The sequence below is a fragment of the Typopeltis vanoorti genome, chromosome 16 (assembly GCF_054136105.1).
Source record: "Typopeltis vanoorti isolate ZY-2024b chromosome 16, IOZ_Tvanoo_1.0, whole genome shotgun sequence".
Classification (NCBI taxonomy): domain Eukaryota; kingdom Metazoa; phylum Arthropoda; class Arachnida; order Uropygi; family Thelyphonidae; genus Typopeltis; species Typopeltis vanoorti.
Window position 1 is genome coordinate 17627961 of NC_143564.1, and position 20220 is coordinate 17648180.

Below are 20220 nucleotides of genomic sequence, written 5' to 3' on the forward strand. Positions count from 1 at the left end.
TATTATTATTATTATTATTATTATTATTATTATTATTATTATTATTATTATTTGATAATAATAATTTACAATTATATGAACAATATAATTGTAAATTAGTATTATGATTGTTATATAAAAAAAAACTGTTATCATCATTACTATTTAAATCTCATTATATGTAGCACAAAGTGCTGAACGTTGTAAAATAATATAATGAATAGATGATCATTGTACATATGTAAATATATGAAAGAACAATAAAAAAAAATTATTATTATTATTATTATTATTATTATTATTATTATTACACCTTCAAGGAGTTCAAGGACTCATCGAGAGAGGGCAACTACTTTACAATTCTCTGCCTCACCCACAATCCACTAGCTGGATTCAAATCATCCTATTTCATCAGCAGCATGCCTCCCCCTCCTCTGCTGTCCTGCTATCTCTCCTAAAAATACTATAACCTTTACACTCAATACCAGTTAATATGTCTGATTCTGATAGACAGATCTCACTAATGCCTACGATCTGAGGTCCATTCATATTGACTAAGGCAATAAACTCTACCCCTTTGTTTCTGATACTCCTAGCATTCGTGCACAGACATAATAATCTACCTGCATGTGTTTTTGTATACTCTTGTCTGCAGTCTGCATGACAGAGTTGGACAACTTGCAGATCTTTATTCTTCTCTAGTGCCTTATATATGTAGACATCTTTGCACACGTTTGATGGGTTCGAACCGGATTAAACACTCGTAATCATTTCCGTGATAATTCTCATTCCCATCATTAACACAGTTATACACCATTCTCGCTCATACCATTCTCCCATTATAATTTAGTTTCCCTGCTCTCTGTGTTAGGTCTCATTATCAGGTTTTCAAGACTCCTGATATCAAACGCATTCAAGTGTAGGCCATCCCTCATACAAATCCAATCTTCCCTCAAACTTCGCCCACACATACAAAAACTCGCATCCATTCCTTCTACACAGTCTATGCATCGAATCAATGGCCATCATAGCTTCTCTCCATAATTCATTTATATAATATCGAGGTAACATACAAACTATTTTCACTTACTCACTCTTCAAATATAAATATAAATCAATTTTATAGGTCAATACAACCCTATTTAATCTACATATCATCCAGGTCAAAAAATACAGAATTATGAAATCCTTGGCATCTCGAGCCTGTGTAGCTCTGTGAAACTGGCGTTTGTACTCCTCGCAGCATGGACTCCGGAAAAAGGACTTAGGTTCGATGCTAGTCGCCGGCAAAAGAAACTTTGGCTAAGCCATTCTTCGACCAGGTCTCGATTTAGTCGATCTTTAGCAAGGGTGAAAGCAGGTTTTGATCCTGGAAACTTGGATTTTTCGTCTCATAAACTCAAGTAAATCGACGAAAGAACACTCACACTTATTTCAGACATTAAAAAGTTTGAGTAAAGGTTAGGAGCCACGAGATGGCGGCACTTGTTAGCCGTTTCTTCATTAGATCTCCTTAAAATTAGTGATAGTAGTAAGCAATCTCTAACTGACAACCAGTGTAGATTGAACTGTGCAAACAGTCTCCAGACGTTAGATAGTGCTAAAATGTCCTCGTTTACTTCCTATAAGGCAATGAAAGACGTTAGTTGATTTTTTTGAAAACGAATACAGTATTCGTTTGTATGGAACTCATACTTGCATTTTTTCAAACATGCTACTGTTTTTCACTTGTTCTGTTAGTACAATTTTAAGTCTCTGTAATTTTTTATATACTTTGAGTATGATACCTGACGATGTTCTTGTAACGAAACTAGTAAACTAGTAGTATCTTGTTAAATATATCTTGCCATCTTTTCTCTCGGTAATAGTCATTAAACTTATTTTATAATATTCCAACCGAGTAAAAATGAATTCTCCTAATATATATATATATATATATATATATATATACACACACACAAACATAGTGTATATTGATGAATATACTTTTTTTTTTACAAATATTATCACACAGGGTATTTACATATACAATATACAGTTAAAAAGCATTGCTGTTTCTGTTCTTCAAAGATTCCACAGGTACATTCATTATTTTGATAAATATATATTAAAAATAATTATAAAAAATCAGCTAACGCTTCTAATTATTTTTATAAGGAGTAGGCAAGTAGGCTATAATCACCAAAAGTGAGAAAAAGTTTTCAGGATAATGAGAGGTCGTTGATACATATCATCTTGTAAGTTTTTTCTATTAGGTTAGACTATCAGAGGTAGCTTGGTGTCGCACTGATTAGATCGTCGGCTTGTCGAGAGCTCCTGAAAAGATCAGTAGTATTTTGTGTTAACATTAGATATTTTACTAGAATTTTAAGTAGTATTGTTTGCTTTTTGTTTCTTGGTGTGTCTGTGAAATTTTTGCGTGTTTTCTGTTATTTTAATTATTATTTTTAAGATAAGATAGCGTACACATGGCACCGATAAAGAAAAAAATGGCGGCCAGGTCGCCATGTTTGTTTAAGAGTTTTGATGTAAACGAATTTATGCATTGTGCTGTCTGTGAGATGTATGCCTTGCGAAGAGCGGTGGAAGTCTGGTTAGAAAGTGATAATGGAGTTAATATGTGCAGAAAGTGTAAAGAGAATGAGGATTGCAAGCGTGTTTCGTGTGTCGAGAGTGATATCGTTAACGATAGTCAGAATGTAGAAAATGGTGGTGTGCTAGAGAACTGCGTGGTAGTGCCAGAGAGGTGTGAGAGCGTCGCTGAAAGTGTAAATGAAGGTAGAAATACAGAAAGAATGGATGATTTGATCGATAATGAAAATGGTGAGATAAATGCGAGTAGCGAAATTGCCCGTTTGAACGGTGCGATACACAGAGCTAAAAGACAGCTGGAGCGTATGGAAAAATGTGTGTTGCACGTACCGACAAATAACCGCCAGAAGTCTGTGACGGCAAATAATAGAATGTTCGTAAACGTCAATGAAATGAAGGAGCGAGTGTTGTATGGGGATTCGCTATTAAGAAGTGTAATAATTGAGAGTTTAACGCAGTCGTACCAGCCGGATGCGAACATAAAGGACGTCAGCGAATCTATTCGACTGCTAAAACAGAGGGTGGAAGAGATGATAATCGTGGCAGGAACGAATGATTTGAAAGAGGACAAAATGGAAATGATAGAGGATGTGAGGGAGTTATTTGAGGTAGAAAAGAGAAGAGTGAGAGAGTTAGGATGGTGAGTATCTTACCACGGTATGACAGCGAAGTGTTTAGAAAGAGGGCCATAATTGCCAGTGACTTTATGCGTGGGTTATGCATGGAGAGTGGTGTGGAATTTGTGGAATGAGTTCGATGGGCGAAAGGACTTATATAAGATGGATGGGTTACATTTGAATGGATTTGGTGTACGGAGACTTGAAAAAGTGTTGATCAATGATGTGGAAGTGGATGTACAGACTCAGGGAAACTAGATTTATTAAGGGGGGGGGGTAGATATGCAGACTTTAGGGAGGCAGTTAAGTGTATGAATGAGTATATTATGCCCGAGCGAGTACGACGGACAACAAATCAGAATGGGATAGTTAGTATAAGGCAGCAAAGTAGGGATGGGACAAATGGGCTTCTGCGATTCATGTACACTAATGCCAGGAGTATTAGGAACAAGAAGGAAGAGTTTTTGGCCATGGTTGGCACTTCCAAGCCACAGGTTGTTGGTATTAGTGAAACATGGCTGACAGAAGATGATAAAGCTAGTGGGATTGAATGCGATGGGTATAGCGTGTTCAGGAGTGACAGGGTGAGTAAAAAGGGGGGAGGAGTGTTATTGATGATAGCTGATGAGCTTCAGCCAAGGAGTATAGAAGTTGAACTGCAGGATGGGGAAAAAAGCACATTTGAGGCTGTTTGGTGTGAGATAGAATCTAGCAGAACAAAATATACAATTGGGTGCTGCTATAGACCAGGTGATGGAATAGATGGTGTTGATAGTATGCATAAGCAAATAGAAGAAATGAGTGGAAGGAGGGTAATTATTATGGGTGGTTTCAATTATGGTAACATTGACTGGAAAGAGGAGAGGGCACATGGGAGGAAGGAATTGGATTTTATGCGGTTATTAAGGGACAACTATCTACGGCAACATGTAGTGGAAGATACCAGGGGCAGAGAGTGCTGGACCTAGCAATTGCAACTGAGAATGTGGCTGTAACGAACATGACCATGTTGCCACCAATTGGTGAGAGTGACCATAAGGTCATGACTTGGGTGTTGGCTAAAGGAGTCGAATTTACAATTAAGACAGGGTACATGTGGAATTACCGGGCTGGTAAGTATGACAAGCTTAGGTGTGTGCTTGGCTCAATGCTATGGCATGTAAAACTGCAAGGGCTTGATATTGATAGTGCATGGGAGGTGGTTAAGAACTGTTTGCAGGAGGTAATGGTTGACTGTATACCAAGAGTCCGAATAATAAATCAAGTAGGGGTTAAATGGATGAATAACACTATTAAGCTTGAGCTGCAAAAAAAGAAATAATTGTGGAGGGAATTTAAGGAGAAGGGTGACCATCAGGCGCAGGAACAGTATAAATCCCAGGCCAGGATGGTAACAAGGGTGGTAAGAAAAGCAAAAGCAGATTACGAAAGGAAATTGGCCACGCAAGCTAAATGGAATCACAAACAGTTTTTTTCAATACGTTGCAAGTAAAAGGAAAAATGCTCATGGTAGAATGATCTTAAAAAATGCTGAGGGTAGGAAGGTAATTGAATCAGTCGATATTGTGGAATTACTGAGCGAGCACTTTGCAAGAGTATATCATCCAGGTGGTGACTTTGCAGGAATGGAAGAACCAACAGCTTATACTGGAATTGTGATGAATGAAGTAGAGGTAACTAGTCTATTACAGAACCTCAATGTCAATACATTTGTGGGATTCGATGGTATACCAGCTCGTGTCGTACGTGAAGCGGCTAAAGAATTGTGAGTGCCCTTGACCATTTTGTTTAATTTGAGCCTCAGTACTGGGTCAGTCCCTAGGGGTGGAAAGAGGGGAAAATAGTTCCGCAGCACAAAGATGGTTCCAAGGCTGCTGTCGAAAATTACCGGCCAATCAGCATAACAGGAATCATTCTCAAGGTCTTAGAGAAAATAGAAGAGGAAAATACAAGATTGAATAGAAGAAAATGGGATACTGTATCGGGGACAGCATGGTTTTGTGAAGGGTAGGTCATGCCTCAGTAACTTGCTCACGTATTATAACACAGTGACAGCTGAACTGGATAAGGGTAATGGGTTTACAGTGATTCTACTGGACCTTGCTACGGCCTTTGACAGGATACCACATGGAATTCTAATCAGTAAATTGCAGCCTATGGGGATGAAGGATCTGTTCTTGGACCACTGCTGTTTAATTTGTTCATAAATGATATAGGAAAGGATCTGAGAGGAACAGTTCATTTGTTTGCGGATGATGCGAAGTTGGGTAGGGCAATAGTGAATGCAGATGACGTCAAAATTTTGCAGGATGATTTGGATAGATTGGAGGTCTGGGCTAAGGAGAATGGATGTCAATTTAATGTGGCAAAATGTAAGGTTATGCATTTTGGGGTGAAAAGATTCGTGGCAGTTTACTGCATTGGTGGAACCCTGCTCCAGGAAATTGATGAGGCACGAGATTTAGGAGTGTTGGTGCATAAGGAATTGAAATTCAGGGGACACATCGCAAAAGTGGCTAAATCAGCTCATCAAATCACTTGGTTGCTGAAGAATACGTTGACAAGAAGAGACAAGCAGGTTATTGTTCCTCTGTATCGAGCCTTCATAAGACCCCATCTCGACTGCTGTGCTCAGATTTGGTCACCTAGGATTCTTCTTGATCGGGAGGAGGTGGAGAGGATCCAGAGGCGAGTGACCAAGATGATAGCAGGTCTGTGGAATGAACCTTATGAGAACAGGTTGAGGATTTGTGGGTTGCAAAAATTGGTTGATAGGCGGAGGAGGGAGATTTGATTGAGACATTCAAATTACTGAAGGGTTTCTATAAAATTAATTCAGAAGATATTTTTGAGAACAGGGCTGGTTGTGGGAGGACTAGGGGACATCCATGGAAACTGGACAAAAGTGTGGTTAGTAAAGGTGTTAGAGCTGGGTTCTTTACTTTTAGAGTAGTGAATGAGTGGAATGCGCTCCCTGAGTCTGTGGTGGATGATGTGACAGCGATGAGTTTAAGGCGAGGTATGATAGATACTGTATGAATGTAGAATAGTTGTGATGAATATGATTTGAGGCCTCCCTCAACGAGTCTAATGACTCCCTGGAGTTGCCAGTAATAATAGTAATAGTAATAATAAATTTAGTTTAATCCTTTATCCAAGTGTAAGCACATAACGTTTGCACCTGAAGTATCTTCAGGTCTGAGGCAACTCGTAAAAGTGGACCAAGCCCACATTACTTGTGTTATTATCTCCCATAATGCAAAGCACATCTCGCTGCAGACATGTGTAATGCTATGCATTAAGGGAAGGACCACTACCCAGACGGGTTTCGACCTTTATTGAGGTCTCGTCGGTGAAAGCCAGGCCCAGAGGTGCTGATACTGAGGTGGAAGTAATGGAAACGTCATATTTACCTAAATCTCTAAATGCAGAGTAATTTAATAATAAGGTGAGACACCGTTTGGCTACTCGTATAGGTAAATATGACTTCTCCAACGGCCTTCCCTTAATGCATAGCATTATACATGTCCACAAGGAGATGTGCTTTGCATTATGGGAGATACTAAGACAAGTGATGAGAGCTTGGTCCACCTTTACCACGAATTGCCTCAGCCTGGAGATACTTCAGGCACAAACTTTGTTTGCTTACACTTGGAAAAAGGATTAAACTAAATTTATTATATTATATATCATCATTTTCAGCCATTGTCGATCCACTGCTGTATGAAGGCCTTTCCATGATTACTCCAAAATTGTTTGTCTATGGCTCTCCTTTCCCAAGTCACTCCTGCAAATCTGATGATATCATCAATCCACTGTGATTTAGGTCGGCGTCGTGGTCGTTTTTCCTCTCGTGGAATCCAATCCAGTCCTTCTTTTGTCCATCGTTGATCTTGTGTTCGAGCAATATGCCAAGCCCATTGCCACTCTTCCTATGATGTCAGAGACTTTGATTTGATTTCTCATCCATGTATTCCTTTTGTGATCCAATCTTGTGATACCAAGCATACTTCTTTCCACATACTAAGTTTTTTTAAATTTTGAATTTCCCTTGCATTCAGTATCCATGTTTCATAGCCATATGTCAGTATAGGGTTAAAAACTGGTTAAAAACTTTCTCTTTAGGCATAATGGTAGTTGGCTTTTGAATATTGCATGTAATTTTCTAAAAGCATCGTACGCCTTTTAATTTCGTCCATAATATTTTGATCCATTGGTATCTGTTGTCCTAAGTATATGTAATGATCTACTTATTTAATTTCCTCATTATTGATTTTTATTATTTCTGGTTGGACATAGGTATTAAACATAACTTGGGTCTTCTTTAGGTTTATCTTTGGGCGAGCTGTTTTGCTAGCAATTTGGAGTTCATGGATACGAGTCTGTAATTCATGCGCAGTTGAAGTAAAGATAAGTATGTCATCTGCAAAGCGTAAATGGCTTCAATATCTTTCATTTATTTTCAGCCCTTTCCCCTTCCCAATCAAGAAGTTTGAATATTTCTTCTAGGCACGCTGTAAATAATTTTGGAGATATTGTGTCACTGTGTCTTATACCTCTCTGCATTTCCACAGGAGAGGTTTCCATTGAAATGAATTGCTGCTCTGGCATTGGTGTATGCTGATTTGATAGTCCTGATGTATGGCTCCTCCACTTTTTGGTTTCGTAATGCTTTAAGTATTGCACAAGTTTAAGTGAATCAAAGGCTTTCTCATAGTCAATAAAACAAGACATAGTGGTAGTTAATATTCATTTCACCGTTCAATAATCTGCTGTACAACATGAATATGGTCCATTGTATTCAAGTCCCTTCGATAGCCTGCATGTTCGTTTAGTTGTGCTAGGTCTAGAATGGCTCAAAACCTATGAGCTAAGACTTTTGTAAACACTTTGTAAATCACTGATAGTAGACTGATGGGTCAGTAGTTCGTCAAGTCTTCTACCTCACTTTTTTTATGTATCAGAATTAGGATAGCCTTCTTCCATGGTCTTGGTACATTCTTTTTCTTCAGGCATAAAGTAAATGGTTTTGCTAAGAGTTTGTAGATTGCTTCTCCACTGTTTTTAGAAGTTCAGCTATAACTCCATCCTCACCTGCAGATTTCCCATTTTGCAAGCTTTGGATGCTCCACATAACTTTTTCTGGTAAAATCTGTACTTCAGCTGTTTTGTAGTTGTCTTCTTCTTCATTTAATTCATCATCTTGATATAATATTGAGTAAAATTCTGCAACTCTTTTTTTTTTTGCTATAGCAAATTTATCTCTGCTGATGGTTTCATCTTGTAGGTTGACTGCAACCATCTGTTTGTTGGTGTTCATCAATTGCAATTTGGTTTTTTTGAGACTACAGTTGTTTTCAATTGTTTGTTGTATGAATTTACAATTGAGTTATTTCTTCTGTGATACGTTTTCTGATCGTTTTGCACAATTCTGTGTATTCAATTTTATTCTTTAGGTTAATTGACTGTTTCACTTCTCTTCGCTTCTTCATAAGCTGTTTATTTCTTGAGAAATTTTGTCTTGTTCCTGTTCTGTGGTACCAGATATTTCAAGTGAGCATTGTAAAAGATTTTGGATAATAATGTCATTACTTTCTGATAGATCAGCATTGTCATCTATAATAAGATGTTTAAATTTATTGTTTAGTTCGTGTTGGAATATGTCTTTTTTAATGTTGAGTTGTGTACATCTATGTTTTGCTTTGATCTTCGAAACATTTTACTTCTTTCTTTTTCTTTTTTTGGCAGTTTATTTGGATTTTCTACATTGGACGTGACCATACGATGGTCACTTGCAATGTTGAAGGTGTTTATAACATATCAGTCTTGAAAGATGTTTTTCTTATTGCTGAGGATAAAGTCAATTTCATTGGTTTTCGATTTGGACTTTTCCATGTCCACTTTCTATGTATTTTTTTCTTGAAAAATGAATTCATGATATACAGGTTGTGGTGGGTGAAATAACAGAGCCCAGAGGAACACCTGCATTAGCAGTAAAATCTGAAGAGAACAGTTACTATTACAAATAGAGGAATGCAGACTACAAGATGGCAAGTTGCTGAGGAGTCGTCGGTGCCAGACCTCATCAAATGCCTTTGAAATGTCAAGTGAAACAGCACAGGTTTCTCCAAACCTTTCCATGCCACATCCAGAAATGAGTGTGGGCCATATATGTTGTAGAACTTGATTGGGGAAATGCATATTGCTGGTCACTGATTAGCTGAATGTCCAGGTGTCGAAGCCTACTGATGATCTTCTCCGCTACTTTGGACAACACTGAAGTGAGCAGCAATAGATCAACAGTTTGAAGGTAGACACATCGCTTTTTTTTTTGAAACAGCTGTACATGGGCTTGCTTTCATTCTGTAGGAAGGATGTCAGCAGAGTATAATAGTTTATAGATGATAAAGAACAGGTGATAGATCAGGTACACATCTGATGATTCTAACTGGTGGGAACCCATCAGGACCAGAAGTTTTATTTTTGGTATCTTGTTAGATACCAAATAGATAGCTTGTTAGCAGGGCCGGCTCGTGCATAGGCATTACGGAACTGCAGAACTCCTAATCTTTCTCGATATATAATTATATTTATTAATTTATTTATATTTGCTTGCAATATTTAATTTTATCATCAACAATCCTATACAATTCTCTTATTTTGTATAAAAATGATAAAAATCCATCTTGTAGCACTTAGGAGGGCGCTAGCAGCACTGTGTTTACCACAGCGTCACATTGCTACGCGCGCAAGCATATTCACGTCATAGTGAGATGCGAGTGTGATTTGCGTCACAGTGTGATTTGCGTAATGCGGCACTGTCCGTCGCGCAGTTCCACTGTTGTTTATCGTGTTTACTCCGTCTCTTTAAATATTTGGACATTACAATTAAAGGAATTAAAGGATTTAATTGTAATCTCCAAAAATTGTAAATCCATTCCTTTAATTACAATTAAAGGGATGGATTTTATTTTTAAGTAATTTTTAATTATACCAAAAACTGTATAATTTTATCGATAATAAACAATATTTTTTCATGTTTACTCTTTTTTTTTAATTTTTACCATAATTTTGATATTTTATCCAAACACATATACACTGCACTAACAGGGTGTATATATATTTCGAAACTTGCACCCTCCCCCCACGATTTCAAGCCACTAGCCGCCACTGCTTGCTAGATAAAAAGAATGATGCCTGGAGGCCAGCCCTATCTTTATGTGCTGTTGCAATGTTACCAAATAGGTGAGAAATAGGTGGAAGCACAGAAAAGATAAAAGTTGTGCTCGACAACTTTTGCGAGGAATCAAAAGTCATGAATGAACGCAACTGCTACAGGTAGCGAGTTTATTACATTTAACCCTAAAATCAGGCTTCGTTTCCTTTTAATGGGTTTTGCAAGTAATTTGGTTTTGACTTTTGGCTGTGAATGAACTAGTTTTTTGTCTTATAACGCTTATGGTGAGCTGTTTTCTTTTCTTCTCATATATGTGCTATATCTCTAGCATATATGTTGTAAATTCATGGCTGGGATATAGAATGGGAATTTTGAAAGTAGGGAGGAATGATAAATCTCCATTTCAGCATGGATTATTTCAGTAACAAGATAACATCTGGATCTGGAGAACGGACACTTATAGTCTGACTACAGAGGAGTGAAAAAGTCTTGGAGAGCCTCCAATTAGCTATGTTGTGGTGGCAAAGAACACAAGATTGTGTTCTTTGGCTGGGAGGAAGGGGGCGAACGTTCCATAAGAGATATAACTTTAAAGGAGAACTTGTAAAAAAAAGGTTTCGAGTGTTGGGCAAGTGGAGAGGATTGTAAGGGGACAAATGGGGCAAGTAGGCTTTTGAGGAACAAATGATTTGTTTTAAATGATTAGTTACAACAAATACCATTACTTCTATTCCAGCTTGATCAGTGTATTTGGGAAAGGCGAGCCAGTTAAAATTGGAAACATAATAGTAACCGAAGAAGAATTTGCTGTTAGAGAATTTGGATTGTATAAAATCAAGCTTCATAGATAAGTAGTTAAAGAGGTCAGAATGGTTTCCAGAATTTCAGGACCGAATGAGAATAGCATATGAATGATACATAATGAGGCAGGGAAATCCTAAGCGATAGTAGGTCATAAAGGAGTGATTCTAAATTAGGCATCCTATGACAAAGAATATTGGATCGCACAAAACACAAGTGCCACTTTTTGGAAAAGGATCGATCATGGAAGGTGCAATTTCGACAGTTAAGTTAGGCTGTGATTATTGGGTCAGATATCTGTGTTTTATATTTGTAGGTGATATGCATCGTGTCGTTTGTCGATATTACGAATATTGGTAAAGCATTTGCAGAAGAAAGTTTTCCGTAAGATATTTTGAGTTTAAAAAAAAAACAGCTAACGCCTTTTTATTCCCGTAAATAGGGAGTAGGCGAGGCCGTTGAGCCCTATCTAACTTTGGAGATTGAGTGGGCAGTTCAATCTCCACTGGTACCCAATCAGAAATAGCTGGCCCAAGGCTATCACTAATTAAGCGGCACGCAGTGAAGAGAGACGGCTCAAAGAGTCCGCCATCTCGTGGTCTCTAACCCTAACACTCGTATTTAATGTCTGTAATAATGTGGGTTCTACGGTCGATTTTCTTGAGTTTACGGGACGTTTACCTGCTTTCCCGTTCCAGCGATCGACTAACTCGGGAACCGGTCGAAAAAAAAGACTGAAAAATTTCTTCTAGCCGCCGACGAGATTCGAAACCAAGAAGTCTTCCTTCGTGCGGTCAAGCGCGATGGTGTGCAAACGCCACATCCACTGAGCTACATAGGCTCGATATTTTGAGTTTAATTTTTTTTTTTTTTGGTGGTGTGTTTGAGGGCGGTTTGTTATTCAGTTATCGCAGTCATATTTATTTAGGTTTACTCTCATGCCAGTATTATAAAATGTGACAAGAAAAAGAGCAGTGGAACAAGTTTCTCACTCAGGATTTAACTTTGGTGCAGGCCAAGTTGAGTAGACGATTTGAGAATACACACTACGCATCACATGCGACCTATGACTGAGCATATGCAATGATCGCTAATTCATTAGTAGTATACAAATAGAAGACACGACACAACAACATAAATAAAAAAAATGAATTTTAATTAGAAAACGATTTTTGGGAAAATTTTCTAGTGTATTTTTTTTCCTTTTTCTTTGGAGGGGGTCAGGGTCCATTTACCCCCCCCTATGTGCGCCACTGAGGGGAACAGATGGTGAGAGGAGATAGACCCCTAGAAATGCTTCCCGTACTGAGAGCAGCTTCGAAAGTGCCACCGCACATCATTACACAGCCTCCTGCGGGAACCGGTTGGCAATGTAGATAGCAACAGCATTATGCGCCAGCTGATCACGAAGCCGAACCAAGCGATAACAGGATTACACATGTTATCGCTTGGTTCGGTCCCGTATATTATCTGGCGGCCATCCTGCGGAAATACTTTATTTCTGGATCCTCAAAGACGAGGGAAGTTCTGGATCTCTGCAGCATGTTTGGCATGTCCTTGAGAGGTGTCACTCACACTGTATGTTGAAAGATATTGGGTACGTTGGGATCAGATTCTGAAAAGCTCCTCTAGGAACCAACATGTAAAGATAAGGAAGTCATTCAGCCTCTTTACAAGGCCTTGATAAGACCTCATTTAGACTATTGCGAGCAGGTCTGGTTTTCATGGTTTCCGTGGTAATTGTGATGCAGTAGAGAAAGAGAAAACGAGCAAGGAGAGTGATAAAAATTATATCAGGATTGTGGATTATGAAGATAGATTGAGAATTTGTAGACTGTAGACACTAGCAAACAGGATAAAGAAGGGGTGATATGATTGAGACTTACAAACTTCTGAAAGATTCATACAGGATTTCAGTAGATGGAATTTTTCAATTTATGGAGGATATCCTTGGAAGTTGAGAATAAATGCTGTCAAGAAGAGGGTGACAGGTATATTTTTCTCTCATAGATTGGTGCGTGACTGAAATAGATTGCCAATGGATGTGGTGCGTGTTCAGTGTGAATAAATTCAAGAACTGGTATGACAGCTAGTGCAGGATAGCATGTGGCCTACTACAATGAGTCTCTGAAGGTCTCTTAATAATAAAATATAAACCTACCTTAAAAACAAGCATTAAAAGTATTACAAATATTTTTAGTTGCAACAGTCAAACACAGTACCTGGTCAAAACTGTTGTACTAGTAAAGCAGATAATACCAAACATTGCTTTTTTCCCTTCTCTTTGTTATGGGATAGTTCACTTATATTTTCCTTTCCCCTCGCCACACCGCTGATAACCATGAGGTGTCCTGTCTGAATGCATCAAACGGTTTCTTCATTCAGATAGCATGTTGAACTGAAATTGCTTTCACGGCAAGTAACTTAGCACTTCTGAAACCTAATTAATGCTTTGATATGGCGGTTAATCCTATCTGCCTAGCGTATTATGCTGCCAATTTCTAGTGTTCTGGCGAGATTGGCTGTTTCGTGAGATGAAAGACTCCAGTTTTCCAGGATTAGAAAACTTTTCCAGGATTAGAAAACTTTTCCATATGAGACTGGCTGACTCACTTTATCGATTCCAGTCCCCAACTAGAATTGGGGACTGGAATCGATCGACTGGAAAAGCTTTTTCTAAGCCTCATTTTCAGCCAATTCTACAATTAGGCGTTAAGCAAAGTATTTCTCTAGAGAAATACTCTATCCTCCTACCAAAAGTCTCAGATCGTTCCACTGAATGTAGAAAAATGGTGAGCAACATGAAAATTTGTAGTTTATAAACGAGACAGTAGGCTGGCGCAAGACACATAAAACCAGGAACAGAGAGGCGATAAAATCGTTGTTGCCGGAATGCGCTATCTTCTGGTATATAAAATGTCTGCATAATGCTCTTTCCTGAGTGCACTATCATATTGAAGAGGTTTGGAGGAAGCAGTGGAATGATATGGAGTTCTTGCTGTGATATTATCAAGTACATGAATCATGACTGCTTAGTGCTGAACTGATGTTCTAGATAATTGTGTAATGGAAAAAAAAATGCGCGTCATACACTGCAGCACATTTTTTTGTTGTCGTACTAGAATTTACGACTCCCAAAAGTCTTTCATGATTCGTCGATTCAATCATTACTGACAAAAACAGACAACACATTATTAATTTCTATCGATAACGGTGTGCTTTGGTTTATTTATATATTGAGCAGTTGAGTGAACTCGTGGAAGCATTAGTTTATTCAAGTGCTCAAAATAGTCTAACTCAGGAGTAGAGTTGGTCGAAGTATCCGGAATCTAATATTGGTTCCTTTGATGAGGATATAGAGAATGAAAAGTAAAGAATTGTTTTGTATAAGCGACAAGAATATATCGATGGATTCATACTTCCAGAATAAAGATATTCGCAGATGATTTACTTGTGTACACACCAGTTTTACGACCTATTATCGACTATCTGATTACAAAACGAGAGACAGAAATGCTGCATTGTAATGAGATACCTAATGCTGATGTAAAGAATGTGGCTCAAAGTGGCCAGATAGTTGTGCCTGGAAGATGGAAAAGGAGAAATAAGCGAAATTAGATTGGATGAACCACGAAATCTGGTCAACCTTCATTAAGAAGAGAGTGTTAGACAGTTGCATGAAAGGAAGGTCAATCAAAGATACACGAGTGAGGTATATAATCATATTAAATATGTGTTGCATGAGGTGGCGCTGAAGGAAAAATTTTGAAAGGAATTTGAATCACAGTAAAGCAAAATGGATAACAGGAGACGTTGCTGAACCTATTACCGAAAAGAAGAAAGCGCATAAGAGTGGCGTAGTTCTAGCAGACAGAATGACGGCGGAAAATATCGTCATTAACAGGAAATTGAAAAAAAAACTATACAAAATGTAAGGAAGAATGCAGGAAGAGAATTTGTTCTTGGATTAATCAGTCGTTGGCTCAGTCATGAAGAACCATCAGGCGCATGAAATATCAAATCGTACATCAAATCAGCGACGCCTGTACCGATATCAGACAGCCGGGAAGAAATATTTTAAGGATTTTCTAACAGACGACAGTATGGAATATATATATAGAGAGAGAGAGTAAGTAAAATATATATATATAATTATATGAAATATTTAGAGAGACCAGTAGATTTCAGGAGGTAAATAGCTGCTGAAGATGCTAACCAGAATGTCAAATCAAGTGCTGGAAGAAGATACGACTCTTGATGATTGGTCATTATCATATAAGTGTAATGCAGCACATTTTTGATAAGAGTAAGAACAATCCTTCAAATTATAGAGGTATGATGGCTTCCATGAATCGATCACTGAGTAAAGTTTTAAAATTACAATGGAACCAGTGGATTTTTTATATTGATAATATTTTCTCTTAAGAAAGATCATAGAAGAAAGAATCACCAACTAGCAGAATTCATCCATCTATTCACCTAAACATCATCGGATGCCATATGGTCACTCCTATGCTCGGTGATGTGCCACACCAGTTCCTTGCTGTGTGGTCCTGTTGTATACTTTTCTGGAGGCTTCAACCCTCTGAAGATCAGTCACTCAAGACACACCATCCATCCACCTATCTCACTGAAGGTCTACCCCCTTCCTCTTTTTCCAGGAACTTTACCTTATATTACTGTTCTAAGAAGTCCTCCTTCCATCCTTTCAATGTATACAAAGTGCTTTAATTTTCTTCTGTCAATATCTTTAAGGAGCCTTAAAGTTCTACCGATCCTCTCTAGCATTCATTCGTTTGTTGGATTTTCAGTATGTGATATCCTCAGCAGCCTTCTGTAACACCATATCGCAAAAGCGGCTATCATTTTCTTACTAGACTTCTTTAGGTTCCAAATCTCACATCCATAAATCGCTGTTGAAAAAACAGCTGCACCCAAAATCCTAAACTTTGTTCCTGGTGTTTTAGTCATTCCTAATCTTCTTCTGACGTGTTCTGAACAGTAATCTTCACATAAATAATGGATTCCAAGTACTTGAACTTGTTGACTTCCTTAATTGTTTTTCAATCAAGGTATACTCGTTTCTCAGGAGTTCCCTGTCTATATTTCCTTCGTGAACCATATTCTTTGTCTTGATGGGATTGAGCTGAAGTTCTCTGCGCTCTGAGCAATCTCATTAACTTTGTGAAGGAATTGTGCTGGTTCTTTCTACTCATTACAAAGGAGTGCATCATCAGCATACCTCAGATTACTGACCAGTCTACCACCTATCCTAATTCCGGTCTTAAGCTCAATCGTTTTTTATTTGGTGCATGCACAAAATTTGCAGTTTACGAGGCTTTTTAAATTAATCACAACTTCTATCTAGACTGATCAATTTCTGATTTTTACTGCAATTTAAATCTTCAAGCTGGTTTTAATTTCATACGTTTTAATTTCATATTTGCATTTTCAGAAAAGCTAATTTTTTTTCCCCATTATGTTCTCTGCCCTGAAAGTCCTGGACGGCATTCTTGATTTTCTGTTTCATTTATACTTGTAATGGATTGTATGTGAGTTTCCAAAAATCGCCTGGACTGAAATATTTCTTCTATCGAAAAATTGGCATTAAATTTTGCAAATAATAATAATAATAATAATAATAATAATAATAATAATAATAATAATAATAATAATAAAAGCAGCTAAATCCAAAGTCTAACAAAACTTATGCGAAAAAAAATTTTGAATTTTTTTTTTTTTTATGGGAGATACTGTTTTCATAAGTGGCTATAAAGCAAAATAATAACCAATTTTCGTCTCTTCAGCATAGACTACATTAAGAAAACGGAGAAAATCACTTTCTTTATGTATTTAGTAAGTCTATTTACCGAGACATAATTTTTAGACCAGCTGAGTAGGATTGGAAGCAAGCAAATTACATACTTGAAAGTGTTAAAGGGATAAAAATCCTATGTTGTTATATGGCCAGTAAGTGAAACTCAAGATCGAAAACTACGATCTATGAGTTTCAATGCCGAAAAACTATCGGCGAAGGCAATTCGAAGCAAAGGTGGAGCAAGCTCCCTCACTATTCTTGATATTCTCTCATAATGTAAAACACAGCTCCTAGGAGATGTAATACTGTCATTACATTATGAGGAGAGGTCACTACCCAGACCGGTTTTAACCTTTTTTGAGGTCTCATCAGTGAGTAGGTAGACCTGGAGAATATCAAGAATAGTGAGGGAGCTTGCTCCACCTTTGCTTCGAATTGCCTTCGCCGATAGTTTTTCGGCATTGAAACTCATAGATCGTAGTTCTCGATCTTGAGTTTCACTTACTGGCTATATAACAACATAGGATTTTTATCCCTTTAATATCTATTAAATTGCCAGAAAACTAGCCGTTTGGCTTTTCATTTTAATACTTGAAAGTGTTTATATGTCGCCAGCATTAACTGTAAAACTAGAATAAAACGCTAACAAAACAATTTTTTCACTTTTATTCTGGCAACGGAGCAATTTCAATTTTAATTATTCCCATTCTAAGTACAGCAGACCTATTCATATCCTATTCTTTCTTAAATTCTTACCATATCTAATGCATAAATGTTACTTTTCGTTTTCTTCTTCTTCTTCTTTTAAGCTTTCACTCGCTTATTTACTCTCCCATATGCTATTCCTGATAATCCTAAAAAAAGTGTTTCCATAGGTATAAATACTAATATGCTGAAAGATATATGGTTTCTTCATTTTCGTAAGGCTCTCTATAGTACGCCCACATTTTCGAGAGCTTCGCTTGGTGACTTTTCAATAGTCGATTCATGCTGAAGGGAAGAAAGAAATGAAGGACGTACGAATTGTTCAACAACACACTAAATCACATGCTTTACAGATAAAATTTTCCAACTGTTATACAAGCAAAATAGTTAACACTTTAAAAACTACAATGATCATAAAAGAGAAGTTAATTTTCCGTAATTTTGTGTAATATTAAACAACTCATCCCAGAAGACGGATTGATTACCCTATTATCGGAATGGATTCTCCTTCTGTTGACATGCGCAGAAGTGTCGAAGGGTCTCGTATCTGTTGTCGTACTATAGCAATGGCAACCGGTGAAAATTTTAAGTGGGAGTGCTGCATATACAAAATAAAAATAAAATAAAATAAAATAAAATTATTTTTTCTTTATCAGTAACCGATTTATAATAAATAAATTTACATATTAAAAATTGCTTTCTTAAAAATATTTCATCCTCACCACGAACAAGCACCAATAATAAAAGTTTCGTATCTCACAGAAATAACGCTCGCATGCATACAGATAAATATCTGTAAGCGACACTGCCAAAACGAGCAATGTCAGAATCACTTGTAATGTGCAACGACAAGCGTAAACGATTATCGGTATGTCTAGCTGCAATTGGCGCGATAATTCTCACATTGTGTTAGATCGCAGTGCATTTGTTTGTGTAACGATAATTGAAAAAATATAATTCTTTTCAGATTTTCAACAGTGTTCGGTTGGGTGTGCTGTCATGTTTTCCAGGAGAGGAGGGGGGGAAGCTTGGAGACATAATTACATCAATAAATTTTGTGGATTCCAAAGATTAAAAAAAAAAAAAAAAGTTGAAAGCTGTTGCAGAAATGAAATTTCATTGGTTCACTCTCACCACGAACAAGCACCAATAATAAGAGTTTCGTATCTCAAAGAAATAACGCTCACAAGCATACGATACACTGCCCAAACAAGCAGTGTCGGAATCAATTGTAACGTGCAATGAGAAGCTCAAACCTATATCGGCGAATCTAGCTGCAATTGGCCTAACGTGATAATTCTGACATTGTGTCAAATCGTAGTGCATTTGTTTCGTAATCAAAAGCGTTAATCGAACAATTCCAATAATTAACTATTCAATCAATGTCAAAACATAAGCTGTAACCTTTAACATGTTGTATTGCATTTATATAATGTTGTAAGCATTTTGTTTATTATTTTAACGGTATAATAGAACACAGAAACTAAGTAAATAATTGATTTATTAACTTGATGCTGATATTTCGCTGGTATTATAACCAGCATCTTCAGAGCACAAAAACACTGTTTGTCACAATACGCGAGACTAAAACAACATGGTGTACATTAACAAAATTGTAGCAGCAACACAAAGACTAGAGTCCTGATTTTGGCGCCCTCTATCTGAAAAAAAAAAAAAACGCTATCATATATTGCTAGAGTCCTAGAAAAGTGCTAGTTTTTCCTTAATATGACTGTCTCCCAGATCTTCGGCAAGTTAATACAGCCATATTTGTTGAGATTTGGAGTGTGTTTTAGGGCTTCTGTCGCCTCTAAGAACAATCTCTCTGATTTATATGGGTTTCTGTGTAGTACTTTTGTGTTTTTCCAGTTGATCCTGTGTGCAGGGGTATCCAGAGCATGGTCTGCTAGGCCCGACTTCCCATAATGATATTTCCGGACGTATCGTTTATGTTCGCTGATGCGGATATTCACAGTTCTTCCTGTTTGACCGTAGTAGGCTTGATTGCATGAGCAGGGTACTTGGTAGACTCCTGGATGTGATAAAGGAGGAATGCTGTCCTTGGGTGAGCGGATGAGGGTGGCTAATTTGCTACATGGTCTGAATGTAGTGCGTAGTTTATGTTTAATGAGAATTCTTGAGATCTTTTCGGATGTGCCTTTAATGTAAGGGATGATGACTGTTTTGTTGTAGTTCTCTGTGGTGGATGTTGGGAGGGGTTTCTTAGGAGTGTTTAGTATTTTGTTTATTTTTTGTGGATTGTAGCCGTTGGCCAAGAAGGTGTGGCGTAAGTGAGTCAGTTCAGCAGTAAGAGCCTTGTCATTTGAACAGATTGCTCTCGCTCTATGGGTTAGCGTTTTTAATATGCCATATTGTTGAGAAGGATGATGGTGTGATTGTTTGTGTAAGTATCTGCCTGTATGTGTGGGTTTTCTGAAAACTGAAAATGATAAGGAACCATCTGGGAGACGTGTGATGAGTGTATCTAGGAAGGGCAGACAGTTGTTGGCTTCCGGTTCCATAGTAAAGTG